The sequence below is a fragment of the Rhipicephalus microplus genome, chromosome 3 (genome assembly GCF_043290135.1).
Source record: "Rhipicephalus microplus isolate Deutch F79 chromosome 3, USDA_Rmic, whole genome shotgun sequence".
Lineage (NCBI taxonomy): Eukaryota > Metazoa > Arthropoda > Arachnida > Ixodida > Ixodidae > Rhipicephalus > Rhipicephalus microplus.
The window spans coordinates 119,622,104-119,640,473 of record NC_134702.1 but is presented as its reverse complement, the minus strand read 5'-3'; the positions used below and the strand labels follow the sequence as shown (position 1 = coordinate 119,640,473).

Sequence of the window (18,370 nt, the reverse complement as noted above, 5' to 3'; positions counted from 1 at the left end):
CCCAATTTTTATGCATCGTGAAGTGATTGATATTTATGAAAGCGGGGTTCAGAAACAAAAATGGTGTAAGCTACAATAGACATCACAGGACCATCTAGGGTGCACCGCGCGAGTGCGTCAGCCATCTCATTTATATATATGAAGTGATACCAAGGCACGAATACCAACCGCTGTGCACTGAAGTTTTTAGAGATTGAAGAAAGGAAAGCATTCCAAATGAATGACTCGAAACACAAAGTTGAAAGTTATGGATCTACGCAAGTAAAGTGAATCAGCAACTATAACAACTGCTCAATCACGTACTAGAACTTTCTTGGTGCTAACCTAATTCCTAGAAGCTCTCCTTCAAATATGGAGGTGAAAACTGGGAGACGTACTCACAATGACGAGGAAAAGGTCTGTGAGAAGATACCGACACCTGCACATGCAGGCATGTGGAGCTATTACTGATGCATCCATGGAGGCGCCGGTGTGTCCGAGAGAAAAGGGATTGTGACACTGAGCTGAAGACGGACAATGCAATCTTCGTTGCTTCGTCGTGTATCTAGAGCATTTATTTCAGTCATTTTTCAATCAGGTGGGACTGTCGCATTTCCCGAGCTGACGCGCCATGCATTGCCGCAATATACACAGAATTACTCAAATGCACGAGGGTATATAAAGCCACTACGTAAGGTATCGCTCAAAGTGAAGGAATTGTGAAAACTACTAGTGGAAGGCTTCGTGCTATTTCGGTTTTGACAACCCATATGATCTAGTGAAATGTTGAAAAAATGTGTGTTATTACTGTGATGTGTATCATTAACAAGCACGTTACTTTTAGCTCGTTCTAGGTGGTAGATAGCTTACACTACCACTCTGAATATACACGGTACGGCTCACGCTTACAAAAAGATACACAATAAAACTGTAGCAGATTGTTTTATTCCCAAAAGATGCACTTATTCTGGGGGTTCATAGGCTGTCCTGTTCTGCACCCGAACGCACGGGAGAATTCAGGCATGTTCATCAAGGGCACGATACATCTAGAGCGAAACGGTGCATATTGAGCCGTTAGTTGGCTATACTGCGCGCACAACTTGATGCAGTGTCCAACGAAAAAGAGGCGGTCCGCCGATATGTTCAGTCCCGCCAACGTCAGACTCCGCCGATTATAAGGCAACGAAGAGTACGCCTTGTAGGTTGCACGAATGCCCGCGAGGTCAGCCAAGTTTTCGGAGTCGACGAAGTCACTGATCTGCGCTTGTCGGGGCCTTCGTCGTAACTGCAAATTGTAATCATTGTACAGCCTGTTAAGTACAGCATTTTCATAACCACGACGGTGTGGTGGCACACTTATAGCGATCATTCTATGACTCATCCATGTAGCTGGTACTGCCTCCGCGATAGAAATGCGTTACGTTCTGGAGAAAGAGATCTGCCAGGTTCCTACAAGGCCTCGGGTATTCCATTTTAAAAAAGTTAAACACCAACAATAATCGCTTTCGTGGGAGGTATGCTTCTATGAACCGTAGTTTGGAAGCCACTTCGCAACCCTCGATCAGGCGCAGCAAGGTGCAGTAGCCAGTGAATCCTTCAGCCAAAAGTTTCTGTGCGGTGTAATTAAGGCGCTTTACTTCGATTCCTTTCCATATATACCTTCCAGTGTCATTCTCAATTTAGGTTGAGCCTCCTTTGTAAGCCTTCAGCTTTCAGCACAGAAGGTAATTACCGATAATTTATGTCTGTAACCTCCGTATTGAGTGATTGTTGCTGACACATTTTAAATGATCAGAAAACGCTGCTGATCGGTAGTCGTGGCTGCCGAAAACACTTGAGCGAAATAAATCACGACAGCACGCTGCCTGTAATTCACAATAAATGATCAAGGTCACCTAAAATTGCTTTATCTCCTCGAGAAACTATCTTATATAATAAAAAAATATTGCGTCTTATACTCAGGTTCTACGCCATTGGCTGACCTGAGCATGGCGTGCTCGAGAGTTACAGCAGCCGCCACGGAAGGCCGCCACATATCCACGCATACGCGTGCGATGGCACTCGAAACCTGTTCACTCGAAGCAAAAAGAAAAAAATATTGCTGCATAGCCGTGTAGTGAATGCTCGTGATGGAGCAAATCTAGGTGCTACGGTTCATCGCGTCTACGCTGAAGTCACCGAATATTGTATAAAGGTGAGACAGATGACCGGACGCACGATCGAACTGATGGATGAACCGATGCACGAAAAGAAGTACATACGCAAGAAAGCATGGACGGACGCACGGATAGACAAAAGCACCACCGCAAGGATGCAAGAAGAGATGCGTGGAAGGACACACAGATGGATAAATAGACGGACGGAGATATAATCTAAAGCTGGAAAGAGAAATGAACGGACAGGGTAGGGTCTATTTAAATCAATATTCCCTGTGAACGCCTAATCCACGGTATATGAGGCACCTGTGTTTCGGTCCAACTAGAAGCTACGACAACGGCGTCAATGACATCATGAGAGCCTAAGCAGCGTGCGATCAATCTTTATAACTGCACTCGCAAGAAACATATTCTAAACAAATTCTGCGGTGGTTCATTTCGGCAGCAATAAGCTCCTTTAGTGGTGTCATGCCATGGCTACTTGAAGACGTTTTGCAGGGTCACTTTAACGATTCGAGAATGCCTGTCATATACATGCTCCACCATATCCTTAATCTTCTAATTGTTTGGCGTCCATGATTTGGCTCCATAATTACTACCTGTCCGAGTAGACGTATTTCTTTAACAACTCGCAGTCTCGCCACATGCCGCAAAGCGCTGTTTTCTGCTGAGACTAAGTGGTAGCAGAAAGTACAGGATTGAGTTGATTAGTGGAACAACATAGAAGGCGCCTTAGCTATGTAGCGAGCGGAGTCGAGCAGGTGATGATATTGATAATAATGCCTAATAATATTATAAATATTTTGTTGTAATTTTCATAATCCCTCCCTTTTCGTATTCCCTTCCTGTCGGTCGAGGGTTGAATCGCTCTCGTACTCGTTCTTTCCTAATTGGCTGGCACGTGTGTCCTGTAAATATATCCCAGTCTGGGCTGCGGTGTCAAGTTATCAATATGCGTATTTTTGACCCCCGATAAACCAAACTACTCAGAAGATATCGTGCACAATTTTTCAAAAAACCCCGACATCAGCGTAAGGTATAGCATACCATAAAATGCAATTTAATTGTTTACCTACGAGAGTTTCCACGGAATAATAATTTCGAACGAAATTACACTGAGAATCTTCCAAACCGCGAATAGGTGAAGCTACATTGGAATGTTAAGTTTGTAGTACTAGCCACGTTACTAACCTTTCCGCAGTGTCCAACAACACGACCATTAAGATGTTCGCTATGAATCTTTGCTCGTGCTTGAAATATCCAGGTTTCGGCAGCTTAAAGGTCCAAGATCATTCGGAAATCGCATTGAGAAGGTTTCTCGCAACGCAATGTTGCTGTTGAAAAAAATAGCTGTGTTCCCGCTATTATAAGAAAATATTAGCGAAGGTGTTAGTTTCGTTTCGGTATATTTTCAGTGCTCTCTCTCGACTTATGAAAATCATCAAAGGGCCCTTCACGGTGTGTGCCGTGCGTCAACAGACGCCTGATGCACGCGAAGAGAAGTCATCGTAAAACCCGGCATTTTTCAGCAATTTTCGGGAGAGGGGGCGGGGGCGAGCTCCGGCTAGCGATAAGGTAGCAGATTTATATGTGGCTTGGTGGTGAAGAACGGGGTCGCAACTTTCTTAAGGAATGAGACTCCACCCGTTCCGTGCAGCAGCATTAGCTGCATCTTCACCTTCACACAGCCATGCTCCAATAGGCCATGCACGCCAGGGATGACTGAAATGTTTCTGGTAAAGCACTAAAGATGGCACGTGCCGCACGGGTACGCAAAAAACGTCTTACCAACTGCTGTACGAATCTGATTAAGGCTCCTGGGGAGCACTATGCGTTATTTGCAATAAATTCTGTAACAGTCACTTTCACAGTACTGGAGACTGTGGCGGACAGTGCTCTTACGTTCGGTGTCATTGGCTCGATTTTCGTCGCGTATCCTAGCTTGGTGGCGTCAACTAAACTCACTTTTCTGTTGCCAGTGAGGCTGTTGATACACCGCGAGCGGTGCAGAGCAAGTAGCACAGCCGAGTTTCGAGGGGCAAGTTCCTGAACATATCTAGCTGGAATCTTTAGGAGTATGCGTAGAGCTAAGTGCACATATTTTGATTCTTTTCTTACAAAACAATCTGCTCTTGACATTCCCCGATGAAGTATGACTTACCTGTTGTGCCTTCATTCTTGTCCAATATACTTGAACCCCACCAATCTCAACCTATCACCATGACTCCATTTTCGTGTGTTGAGATTAGGTTTGCATTATTAAAAATTCTGATGACATTTTTGTAATTTTATTTTTGAATAAAATTTCTGCTCAGACAATTCCTGCTGTTTCGCATCTATTTAACAAACTTAATATAACTAAAATCATGAGCAGCAAAGTTTTTGTAGACATTTGAAACAAACTGCCAAAAAAATTACTGAGCAGAGCACTAGCACCCTGCGAACGCCATGTTACTGACCCCTCAGGTAAAGTATGCCATCACATGAGTAAGCCTTGTCATGTCGAAATTACTGACATGACACATCTCCATCCTCCTTATTTTTCTATTTCCTCAATTTTACCTCTGCCCAAAGGCAGCATAGAAAAGCAAGTACAAAACGGTTAGCCTCTCTGCTTCTGGTTTGCATCTCTCTCCATCGGTATTACTGTATATTTATCGGAGGTCTCTTTCCAAGCGATTTGCTCACTTCTGATATAGAATAAACAATACATTAACTTTACTGTTGGTAAGAGAATGTGCGTAGATTGATTGTTTGCAGCGACAATGTGCATGGAAGCGCAGACCAGTCACGCCACAGCTGGCTTTCTCTCTAGATACCGTTCTCTCTCTGAATTCCCTCATGCCCCCATTTATACGGCCATCATTGGAACTAAATTCAAGATTCGCTGCAGAGATGGCGTTCTAACGAGTCAGCAACATGACGTCACCGATGGACGACAGCTGCGACGCGTCTACTTACGGCCGCTCGATGGGAGGCCCGTAGACACAGCGTTCTCTTCGTATATTCTTCAAAGTACCTGCGCGTTGGCCATGATCGTGGTTTGTTCTTGTCGTCTACCTTTATGCCACTGACGTCGTATGCGTGCATTATTTCATGGCCTGCTATCTGCAAGCGTGAAATATTTGTCCAAGGTCAGCGTGGCCGTAGTGGAACTTCAAAAGCAATATGACCATGCATAGAATACACGCAGCGAAACCATAAACCAGCGTCTCATTCTGAAGAATTTTTATTCTGGTTAATGTATGAGCTGCGCCATTCCTAGCACTGTAGGCATTGGCCGTTTCACTATTTGGTACGCCTGAATTATAAGCGAATCGTAAAAGGGTTCCTATCAGGCAAGAAAGCTAAAGTTCCCTATTTCTGCAGCATATTCGTCTTGGATATTCACTCGTTTTAAACAAATGTCACCCCTTCTCAAAACAGGAAACTAAACACTCACCTGATACACCCGGCCACATTGCTAAAAACAAATGGGAGGCCTTTATCTAGTATTCAGATAGAAATACTAATCTTGGTGGTGCGTTTACTGAGATTGTCTTTCTGTTATATTGTTTCTTTCTACCACAAAAGCCGTTCATTTCTCCTAGTTTCTAAAAACAACAACGGTGCTCATGCATCATACCTAGGAAACAGGGCAATGTGGAAGCGTCTAACCAGTACGACCTTGGCGGCGTAAAGTGAGACATCACGCAATATTTACCCTAGAACACCAGCGACTAATCTAAAACTGCTCAATTTTCATTGAACGGTTTTTCGAAAATCCCCACAGTGATGGACGCCAAAACGGTGCCATGTTTGCGGAGCTGCGAGTCAGGATAACGAAGCTTGACCGAAGTCGTGGGTGACACCGGCGTGGGTAAAGGGAGGCGAGTAAGCACAGTATTCGGTATAAACTGCCTAAGCTGTTTCACTGAACACCACACTGCCGAATAAAAGATTCTTTCAGTTTTTTGTTCTACTTAGTAAGTGAGAGAAATAGTGAGTGACAGAAATAAAGCCATTTTTTTTTATTTCAAGCCCACTGAAACTTGGTGACCGAATTGGACGTCATGCTTGTTAAGCCAAATATGCTCACACAAATGACTCTTTTCATTTGTTTTGGGACTTCTGAGGCCCGAAATACATTAAAACTCTCAAATTCTAATTCGAATGAAACTCTGAAACTGTCCGAATCAGCAGGAGGGTGCTAGAATAAAAGGACATAGCACCGCACTGCACTGGAAGAGTCCAGAGAAGCCACCTCTGGCGTAAACTAGGTACAGAGAGCTTTAATAGCAAGCTGAATTATTGACCCGTCAGCTATACGCCAGAAACAAGCACCGTTATACACTTATCTGCATGACGCAATTTACGCTCCAAAACACGTTTATTTACATAACAGAGTCAATGAAATCAGAGTAATCAGTAACCTGCATCAAGTAACCTTGACACTGATTATCATAGATAGTGCTGGTGAATACGCTTGTGGTCTGTCTTCGACAAACGCTTACCGTTCCCAGGCTGCCATAATTGAGAGCATCAGGAGCATCATGATAATATAAAGGGCGTTGCATAGTGGCTGTTGGTAGAAAAAATGTGTTGATGCCACTATCGTAAAAGGCACCCACAACCGAGTCGTCATACATATACGTTGTCTGGTCGGCCCATCTTTGATGAGCTGAAATTGATAGTGCCTTGATCCAGGAGGGAAAGAGAGGGTAGCGCGGTACGTCAGGAAGCGTTCCTGTCGAATTAAAAGAAATATAAAGTGATATCTGGCACTCCAGCGCAGTTTTTAAATAAAGAACTTGCACTCAACAAAGAATGGTCACTTTGAATCGAAGTCGGCACTGGGCTATACGAAAATCATCAAAGATTTGTTATATCCTGGCCGTCTGAAGGAGTCCTTCGGCAGATAAATGCACGTCAAATACTGAAGCTCAGGTAGCAATTAGATTATTGATAATTGTGCCACCAAGTGTGCGACAAGGGTGCTTGGGGCGAAAACGGTCGCAATATGAAAGAAAGAAAAAGAAACGAGGTGTACATACACGATAGAAAAGCGGTGCTTCGAGAAAGAGTCACGGACATCCATTTTGTGTTAAAAAAGCACACTGCTTTGAACGCCATTGGGTGTTGTGCAACGCGAAGCCATTTACGCCAGAACTATGAATACAGCGCTAGAAGGAAAAAAATAGCAAAGCTGAATTAAAGAGAGCTGCAGTCGTCGTAAAACGGTGAGTTAATGGCAGACTGCACGTAAAGCACGATTATCCGTCTAAAAAGGTGCTTGCTAGCCAGCAACCGAAAACTTCATTTGCTGTGTGTATCGCAACGCTGAGTCAAGACGAAAAAAAACAGGATATAATTCCTAGGGTTCAACTTCCAAAAACCGCGATATGAAATGACAGACGGCATAGTGGAGGACTCCGGAAATTTTGACCAGCTGGATTCCTTTCATGTGCACCTATATCGAAGCATACATGCCCCATTCATTCACGCAGAAGAGGATGCCATGGCCGGGATTCAATTCCGCAATTCGCAGCTCGGCATTCGAGTGCCTTAGCTTCTAGACAACCATAACGCGTAACAAACAACCAGGAGACACACCATTCTGGCTCCGCTCTGATTTTCGTCCCAAACAATTTTTTTCACTCTTATGATGTCCAAGTTAAGATCAGCATTCAGTGAATTTTATTTTAACACAGATGCGCCGGTCAGTGTGTATAGACACATGCGTGGCGGCGATGCTCTGATAGTTTCTCATGCCATAATGCGCCAAAATATAGGCAATTCGCTCTGCGCAACTCTCGATTGAAAGATTTCATGCAGACAGCATGCTTGTACAAGGGTGGTAAGACTAGAAGCGAAAGTTTACAGTACTATTCTGCCAATTACGCTATCCGAATCTGATTGTATACTGGACGTGCAAACTGACTGTACATTGGTGGAGGTGCTCGGCAAAAGTATCTTTTTGTAGGAATGATGACGGGTCTGTGGAACATATTGTGATGCGATGATAATGCGATGTGGTGCAATGATATAGAGGACTGCTGCATCTCCTGAAAAGTGTTTTTGAACTGAAAAAATAACCGTCTGAACGTTTGCACCAGTCCCATCAATTGTGCTTCTATCCTTGCTTAGATTTGGTATAATATTACGTGAAATGTTGAGTCTAGGAAATAACTAATCCTAGAATAAAAACAAAGATTTGTTTATTTGATTGTACACAGCAGCGGGCAAGCATAACGATACAACGCGCGTCTAGGCAGTGAAATCATAATCGTGGGCCGAGCCAGGCAACGTGTTTTTGCAGCCAGAGCTGTTGGCGTATACCTAGACTGTCGACACGGTGCCACTTTGTTTTACTGCAAACCCAAGGCAGCATGTAGCATTCTTACTGCAGCGTAGATAAGACAGAGGCTTTGCAGAAACGTGCGCAGAGCGTGATACCTAAATATCTATTATTTAATGCGAATCATTACTAATTATGAAAAAGCAATATTCCATTTGAACAGCTATCATTTACTTTTAACAGTTATTTAACAGCAAAAAAGGAGACGCCAAGCAAAGGCGAATGTGAACCATATTGCAACAACAAGCGAATCATCAACCCTTTTAGTTGCCTCAAGAGTAGGGTGCTTGTCCGTGACGACATGATATTATTTTGGCTGACCAATTCACGCTTTGATGAACAGGTAAATGAAAAATTTACAGAATTTCGGAGTTGGAGTAGTTACATAACAGGGAGCGACTTCCCATAGATTGAGGGCAAGCCTTTGTAAAACAAACAATGCGCAACAGAATTCATTCCCAGCAAGTGATGCCGACTCTCGGTAGAGGTCCAACATACAGCCCTTATACACATCTTATTTCGTACCAGAGAGTGGTAAACCTCACAGAAACTTCAGTGCGGCGAAAGCTACACACATATAATATCAATGGCAAATTATGGACGTCATACCGGGTAGCGAATGCTCTATACTGCCCAATTCATGATTGGAATTCACACGCTACGGCAAGCGGGCAGTTAAAATGGGTAGGACACTTTCTAAATCGCATTCATTTGAAGTCTGTGCCCATGAGACAGAGTCGGGCAGAATGAACCGTGGTGCAAGCGTTTAGGATTCAGGCTGAGCTACTGCACAGACGCGTGCGCATGGGAGCTATTTGACCAACCAGACTGCTGGAACGAGACGTCTGAAAAGCACCTTGTCTATTTTTTGAATGCCAGCCAGATGCACCCGATTCATTCATTCATTATTCTCTCCTTTTTCGGTTCTCGCCCAACCCGTAGCCTAGGAGAATATTTATGAGCACGAGGAATATTTTGTACACAAGATATATTAATGAAAATGGTCACTGCGGGCCTTATGAGTATTCGACATATCTCGATTGCTGGAGTCAAGATGCCAGCCAGAAAGCACGGCACGTTTTGCTTTCGAAAGGCGTACAAACTTTTATTGTTTCCTTTGCTCCACTAGAAATCAGCACTTTCCTGAAAGTTGTGTAAGGGCGTTGTATAACACCTACTTAAACTGACGCCTCAGTTCATTCAATATCGTTCAATAAGCACTAGCACAAACAAACAATCATGTCAGCTTCGCAATGTTGATACCAAGCCTAAACGAACGGGGAACCAAAAACGTGGTCTGTTTTACTCTATATTTTACTCATTTTTTTATTTTCCTTCCTCTTCCTTTTTGTCTAACGTTCTGCCTTTTTTATTAGGTTTCAAACATTTCTTATGCGTCGTTGCCACCACCTTTCTTTCCGGTTTTCTTTCCCTACTCGCCTCATTTCTGGCTTCGTCTTGTTTGTTATGCGATGTTTAGCTCGATACCTCGCTTGTTCTCTCTCTCTTACGCCCTGTCTTCATATGACCCCTGCTTACCATCCCCCCGATTTGCTAATCTTTTGCAACGTTGTATATTATATGATCTGCAAGCATGCCTGGATAGCCGAGTTGTTACGACACCCACGATTAAATCGTGGGTGTGCATTCTTGAAACCCTCCTCGCGAAGAAATATTTCTTCAACAATGTCTGTTAGGCTTTTTCTCTCTTCTATTTTTTCTCCTGTTTTCGTCTTTCGACGCGTCACATTTATTTTCTCAAATGGCGGACAGATCGACGTATGCGCTGTGCGAGCAATGCTGCAGGTGAAGTTGTGGCCTAAGTAGAAGAGGATAACTAATATGGAGCGAATTTCAACCAATTGCCGCCATAACAGGCTACATCATTGATCAAATTTCTGAAGTCACAACAACGTGGAAACAACATAAAAACATTTTTTTACTTGGGGACCACTAAGCGTATGCACCATTTGTCTTCACCAGTAGACATAGCGAAAATGTTATCAGACTTGAACAGGTGGCTGTGGCTACACACCTATATTGTTATCCGTAAAACGTGTTTGTTGAAGCAGTGCTACAGCTTAAGCGTACAGATGCTACACCTGCGTGATCTGCAAAAATAACATCATTTCCCCTCCCAATAATTTCACACCTCCATAATCAATATCTTCATTTTACAAAGATAAATTGGGTACTCACTATAGATATCTTCCACAAAGGAGGCTTCAAGATATCGTCCTGGACTTCCAACAAAAGCCATTAGCTTGTCTAGCTTTTGAATGGAAATGTTTCTATCTTCTGCGGTGACCCAACTTGATGACGCGAATGTCTCGCGGAATGCGTTACGGACATCGGACACCATTCTTCGCACCCCTTCGATCTCGTGTGGTTGAACCACTGCAGGTGAAAAATTGAGTGAATAACAAAAGCAAGGTGCATTTTACTGTAGATTTTCTACTGCATATTTTTCACATGCAACAAATATGCTTAGATGCTTTTTTATCCTTTACCAAACGACTTCTTCTGTTCTTTGCGGAAAATTGAATCGGGAATAATTAGAGATGCAGCATTATTCCTATTTCCATGTATTTCTAGCGACTTGAGGCACTAAAAAATAAAAATTGGCTTTCTAGTACTGGAAAAAAAATTGTTGACGCTAGATAACTGTATTTTTTACTACAAGAAGAAGCTTTCAGAGCGAGAAAACACAATATAAACTATGAAAGACGACATCGAAGTTTGCAGACCATCCATCGTGACATAGGAGATTATGACGACAGTGACTAGAGCCTACAATGTTTTTAATAGTCAAGAGGGAAGTAGATCTTTTCGTGAGCAGGCCAGAACCTTTTTTTACTAAATTGCGGGAAATTTACTAGGGCCAGTGTGGTGAGAATACGGCATAAGTTCCTGAAATCCATCACGTCACCCTGGCTACTTTCGGGGGCGGGGGGTATTTGAAAGTGAAACTAATCATTTTCACCTCTAATAATAAAACACTTGTCGTCAAATCAATGAGACGAGACTTTTAAACGTATATCTTCATTGAAGATTGATTTATCGTTGCGTGGCAGGGCCTGTTATCAGAAACAAAAATATTTTGGGTTAAATTGTTATGTTGCTGCAAATTTTGAAAGAATGAATGAGTTGAAGCAGTGTCGTAGTATTGAATATGACAATGTCTGCAGAATATGAGAATGTCTGCAGATATGAGAAAGTCGTGATTGCATAAGAGTTGCCACAGGGACAAGTGCTAGGTTTGCTTGAACTTGATGACGAAGATGGGACGTTAACATTAGGCAGTGCTCATATTCTTAGAGTAATAATTAGGCAAGAAATTGAAGCACTTCATGTTGTCCGTATTACGCAATGAGCATGTTGATATTCCAGTATTTAACGATCGAAACAGCACCTTTGAAATAACAGTCCAAAAGGCCACAACATTAGGCGATGTTATTACTTTTTTTTAACAAAGGAAGAAACTGTGGTGAAAGACTGAAAAGCCATAAGAACACTGCCGTTGCCTTGAACATGTTGGAATCTTATATTTTGAACACAAAGTTTTCAACATCTCAGCATACTATCTAGGTGCAGTTGCAAGCGGCGTTTAGAAGCCTACTACAACAAACACAGAATTTTGTAAATCACTATTGCGAATCATTTATATAATGCTGAAAGTGTTGTTTTTAAAATATTAAAAAATAATATGAAACATGCCAGAAAATGTTCATAGAGATGTCAGGCAGCAAGTCCCACTGTTGCTAAAAATGTTCGGCTCGCTCGCACTCACTGATAAAATCAATTTTCTCCTCATACGCACCCGGAGTCAATACTACCGGAAGTTTTGCTTACTCGTACTCACTCGCACTGAGACCCAATAAACGCTTTCTCAGCGTGACTAGTCACTATGGCTCAATCTTAAACCAAAACTGTACTCACTCGGACTCAGCGAGACTCAGGCTAACGACTAGTTATAAGTATGTGTGAGCGGGTGAACTCTAGAGTGTTTGACCATATAATTAGCTCTTGAAGAACCTGTTGCTCAATGAGTTGGTGCATGTTAGCAAAACTGGACGAGACACTTACACAGGTGCAGACTGTGTATGTGTCATTATAGGTTGCCCTATAAGTACATTTCACAGAAAGCATCACCACGCAAGCTGTTATGAGTAAGGTACCATCACAAGTATCTTCACAATCATAATGTGTCTCAAAAATAACGCTCATCAATAAATCTTATCTATATTGTCACGTGCTTGCTCAAGAAAGACGATGACAGTTGTGCATGTGCCACGAAGGACTACGAAATGGACGAAGAAGAAGAACTCGCTTGCGCGTTATAATTAAAAAGATCGACCTGCTTCTGGTGTCTCAGTCTCTACGGCAAGACCTCTGTTTTGACGTCGTGACACTGGTGGAGGTGCTGGAGCCTACAATCAGACGATGACAATATGTTATGCAACTACAATGATGAGTCCCTCACACATACCATTCCCTTCTTTCGAATGTAGAACGCTTCGCGAACTTCCTTTGTTGTGTTATCGCGGTAGTGGCTCAATATCTTAACATCTTTCCGTTTCGGTTCGCACTTTCGCTCCAAGCACTGGATGGGCGGGTGCCCGCTTGTATTGTTTCTTACTTACTTTTTATGTTCATGCATGCGCACGTTCACACATCTTTCTGTTTACCCTAGATGACTCTTTACAATAGAAAAAGGAATGCCATAGACCACGCCAGCGTTGCACTGCGCATATCAATTCGCCTGCCTTTTTCCACATCCTTGTGCCCTGTTTTAGCGGTCACCTATGCACACACACAGTCCTGCAAGCTTCTTAGGAGCCGAAAGCACGACTTCAACTCCATGTCACTTTTCAATATTTTTAGGTGGTATGACGTTTGCGCATATAAGTTAAAACTAAACTTCTCTTATCCACCTTTCTTTGAGAAGCGCCGTTTGAGCTTTTGGCCTTGACTCTCTTCTGCATTACCTCCTTACCTCCAGAACTGCAGTTGGCACGCATTGCGAGAAACCAGCTTCTCTTGACCTAATCATCTGTGCTGCAAAGCTGCAGTAATATACAAAAGCCACAAAACATCTAAATCGGAAAAAGCAGCATGAAAATCTAACCCTCCGGCACTGGTGATAACTTGCCGTTGCACTGCAAGTCGTGTGGTGGTACGCTTCCTCTTTGATGAAGTATTAATTTTAGATAAAGCTAAGACGCAGCGTGAACGGGCGAATATTCAGGCGTCTCATATCTGAAAACTGGGTCCTGACAAATGTGCTAATGCAGCTTCAGTTTATCTCACCGGGAAAAAATGCTTTTTTCTAGTACACAGGTTATTTGCCTAGACTGGCTTGCTTGGTGTTTTAGTTTTTTGGTTTGTTATCTGCTCGTGCATTGTACGGGCTTCGGAGGCAAAATTATTTCCGAAAAAAAAACATCAGTTATTAGTGCCACGTCTTTGTTCTCTGTGTTTGTTTCTACTGCTCTACTTTTTCTGATATTGACGTTTTGTGGCTTTCGAAGTTTACTAAGTATGTACCAACATGCCCAACAAGCAACTCTACTGAACTTCAAAGCTTCGCTGTACAGCGTGAACGCGAGACTTCTTCAATGCCGACATGACCCACTGGGACAAAGTGACCCGTCTCAGTGTTTTTGAATGGCTGTAATTATATGGCTACGACCTCTTTTGGGTCATCGGATTATATTTCTGTCAAAATTGGCCGGCAAATCAGATGAAAGCTATCCCTAAGCACTGATTCCAGTCAGGTTTTTTTTATGAGTGAAAAATAACCGTTTGCCATGGTGTTGAAAAAGGCGAAGGCCATCCGCAAGGGCGTCGCCATACTTAGAAGATTCGCGCTTTCTTTAAAAGACAAGGGAATTGTTAACATATTGTTACGCTGAAGCGCAAGCGTGTGGACGAAGGAAGAAGAAAACGAATTGGTCTTTAGAGACGCCATTCTGCTTTTCCGTGCTCTTCTGGGCTCTTCTAGGGCCCCCGACTCTCCCCTGCGCAGAGGAAGCACGTCACCTGGCTCCACCTTGTTCATTGACATCAGAGAATTGCTCCAAGTTCACCTATGACTCAAGACACGAGATTGTGCTGTACAAATAGTCTGTGGACACCCTTTCTCAAGCGCGGCATGTACCGGGTGTTTTTAGCTCGTTACACCAGCCCTTTTGTAATCATCGATCACCTAAGTGATGTGACGTATTCCATCGCTCCTCTCGCATTTCTCGGCTACTCTTATAGGCGTACACAGCTTGATCACGTCGCCAGCCTAAGGGCGCGTTTCCACTTGAGAAGTAAAAAACGAAAACGCTTGAGCGGCCGGAAAACTACGTCATCGCGCGTCTAAGATGACCACATTCGTTCTGCCCCCTCCTAGCGCCGCTGCCGCCGCTACCTCGAGAATTTTTTTGGTTTTGCCTGCTTTCTTAGCACTAAATTTCATACCGAATTCTAGTTATTCACGCAAACTACGTAAAAGAAACAGCTCGTACCTTTTCGAAGGTTGTTTCGGGAGATACTTAAGCAGAAACGAAACGAGTGAGCCTAGCGGCGGTGGTGGATTTGACGAGCTGTACATAAAAGCGAGACACGTTGGGGCATGCCGACTCGCTGCAGCTGCACCGTCTACGGGCAGAGCTCTTGGCAATCGTAATCCAAACTGGGGTCTTGGTGAAAGCGCCCTCGTTCAGGTCGTAAAGCTTCGGCGTCCTGCACGGGTGTATTTTGCTATTTGAGCCGATGCGAGTCACCGCCGATGCCTTTGCCGCCATGTTGAATCTGCGGCTGGCTAGTCAGATCACGTGGTTTGATCTAGCGCAGCCAAAGCCGTGAAGCCGAAACTGGATCCACTTTTACGCGGCAGGCAAATCGGTCTCACACCGATTTTAAAGCGGCGGCCACACGGCTTGGTTTTCAGGCGGCTTGGGCGGCTAAACAAGCCGGTTTATGGAGAGGTTCACCCCTTTTGCTCTCTTCGAGACCAAGCGTGAACGTGGCCTAAAGCGCTTTTATCCTCGTGACTCTTGGAGCATCTGATACTCGCCCAGAAAGCTTCGGCTGGGAAAAGGGGAGTGTTACGCTGTTGCGGCAAAGTGTAAACGAAGGAAGAAGGAAACGAAGTGGTCTGTCTTCGAAGCAGCTCGGCGACAACACGGCTATCTGCTATTCATCCTTCAATAAAGTCACCCAATCGTAACAATATCGGTACACTAGCAACAATTGCTCATGGTCAACCCCTGCCGTGAACCGCACTGTCAAAACATAATAAAAAATACTGCATAACGAAGCGGCAATGCAGGACGCATAGCAGATGTCCTGCGTCTGTACGTAGAAACTGTCTTCAACAAAACTTTGTCGATTGAAAAGGTGCTGCCATAGGTGTTACTCGCCTGCAATACCACAATTATATCTAGAGTACCTTTTGCCTAAAACGGATCGGTAAACAAGGGGAACCAAACCTTTTAGCAAAAAAAAACCCTACTCTCTTAATTTTGCCATGTTCCCCGTTCACTCACGGTAAAATCAAGCGTAAGGTTCTGCTTGTGCGCCTTAGCCGAAAAGAAAACGTTCAAGTAGTCAACCTTGCTTCTGTGTACAAGGGTAGCCACTTTGTGCACTTTGAGCTGCCTGCACATGGCTACATCTTTCGCCTTTACCCTTGCGGCCTCCACTAACACTGATTTGACATTCCTTTGAACAGCTTCAGTTGCCATGCCAAAAAACATCTGAGAGGGCATAACAGCAGAACCTCCTTCATTGTACTGCTGCAGCAGCAGGAGATCATAGGAAATCAAGGCACATGGGTGTGGAAACGACTCATATATGCTGTGTAATGTTGGCGTGGTCCATAAAAGTTCTTTGTCTTGTAGAAAGAGTCATGTAGGACAGACCAGAAGATGTCAGGCGGGCACCTGCCCATCCAGTTCTTATAGTGCAAGTGCAAACCGAAGCACAAAGTTGTTCAGATGTTTTGCCACTGCCTCGATAATACAGCAAGGGAAATTTGCGAAGCATGCTCTATTAGAAAGAAGGGAAGTGAATGTGTCAGTGAGTCATTGGTGTTTTTGTATAACAAAATGATATTTATTGATGAGCGTTCTTCAAGTGACGCAGTATGACTGCGAGGATTCTCGTGATGGTTTTTTACTGATAAGGGCATGAGCGGTGATGGTTTTTGTGAAATGTACGTATAGGTGAACTGTGTGAAATAAAGGTCAGCGATGAGTCCGTGCCTGTGTGTGTGTCTCGTTTACAGGTGTGTAACTTAGTTAGGCTTTTTTGTTCATTATTAGCTATTTAAACTAAATATTTGATGCTTGTTAACACTGATATATATGTCATAGTCTGTGTACTACTTGGCATCATTTGCTGTAGCACTCTTTTATGCAAACTCCCACTGTTTTGAATTTCACAAGGACATTTTCATTAGAAAATATGACCCACACACCATTTATTCATGAAGGGCTTCTCATGAAAGTGTTTGCACGCGAAAGTGAAGAAACCTACCCCCCTCCCTCCTGTACCAGGATGCTTTTGCTTTGTACCTGCTGCCTCTGATCAATCAATATTTAGCTGGTGCATTCACACCAGTGCATCAGGATATCTGTCTGTTGACTGTGATATGAGCGTGAACCGAAATAAGACTGACATTTTCCCCGTAGTGGAGTAGAGTGGACCATAGGTCGGCAAACTGTGTGCAGCACATGGACTTTCACTCATAACCAACAGTTTTTTCTTGAGGTTCACTCGCCACGCATCCACAAAACATTTTCCTTGAGCCAAATAATTTGAATCGGGTAGTGTTTTTTTTTGCGTGAAACATGATCCGATAAGCGACAGCAAGAATTAACTTTCTGTGAGGTGTCTTACACGGAGCCTTATACAACGAAATTTTTTTCAATGTGAACGCACTCCACGAAAAGGGTAAACAAACCTGTCTGAAAGTAGATGCTCGTGATAGCGAATGGCATCGCGTTTCCAACGTGCTCGTAGCAAAAGTCTCTTGGGATGGAATCGGTAGGTAGCGCACGTGACACCGTGTGGTTCACCAGTTGCTTGAAGACGCTCCAGGCGACCAGGTGCTGAATCCCTTTTTTACCCATGGACTTTGCCTTGAAGAGATCCGTTAGTAAGCTGAATACGTTTTGCTGGACGGCAATGTAACTCCCTCTATCGTAGATGTTATCGGTGTACGTCGCCAAGTAGCGCACCCATTGCTCTGGTAAACGTAAAGAACAAAGAAGTCATCCAGTATCAACACCACATTTATGACATTGTCATTGGCTTTTCCTTTTAAACGTCTACAGTACAAAACCATACCTGTAATGTTTCATGGTCTAGTCTACAACTGGGATTTGTATAGATCATCTCTAAGCTACGGAAACCCCCAAGAACAGTGTAGAGCTGCACGAAGGAAAGAAATAGAAATATATGTAATTATTTTGCTTCGTCAAAAAACCTAATAATGCATAACCATCAATATTGTCACGGGGTCGTGACGTGGCCGAAGACAGGAGACTTCTTGTTGGGATTTAGCTGTTTATTGTGGCGAACCTGTGCCCGGTAAACGGAAAGTCTAATTACAGCAGCAGTCTTGCACAGATAGCAGTCTCGGACTGATAGCGGCGAAAGAAGCGTCGGCCTTCGATCAACAACAACTGACAAGTGGCGAAGCGCGTCGGCATTTATACTCTTGCCATCGAATGTTCTAGCGTTATCGTTGGTGGTGGCGTAGGTTCCAGAACAATCTGTACCGTTCGCACAGTGGGCGCGATCTTATCGAAATGATCTACTACAGTCAGGAACCTTCTCGAAAACTGCAGGCGCGGTTTGCGCTGAGAATCGTGTGGTGTTTTGGGATGATAACGAAAACTTG

The 18,370-nt window shown here is 43.6% G+C and overlaps 1 long non-coding RNA gene across 1 annotated transcript; it reads right to left on the bottom strand.

Annotated features, from left to right (window-relative positions):
- Positions 1 to 902: 902 nt before the first annotated feature.
- Positions 903 to 15,248, bottom strand: LOC142803313 (uncharacterized). Its single transcript, XR_012894051.1, has 4 exons — positions 14,988 to 15,248; positions 10,672 to 10,869; positions 5,097 to 5,243; positions 903 to 1,264 (listed from the first exon to the last, which is right to left on the bottom strand). It is a non-coding gene; the product is annotated as an uncharacterized LOC142803313 (long non-coding RNA).
- Positions 15,249 to 18,370: the final 3,122 nt, after the last annotated feature.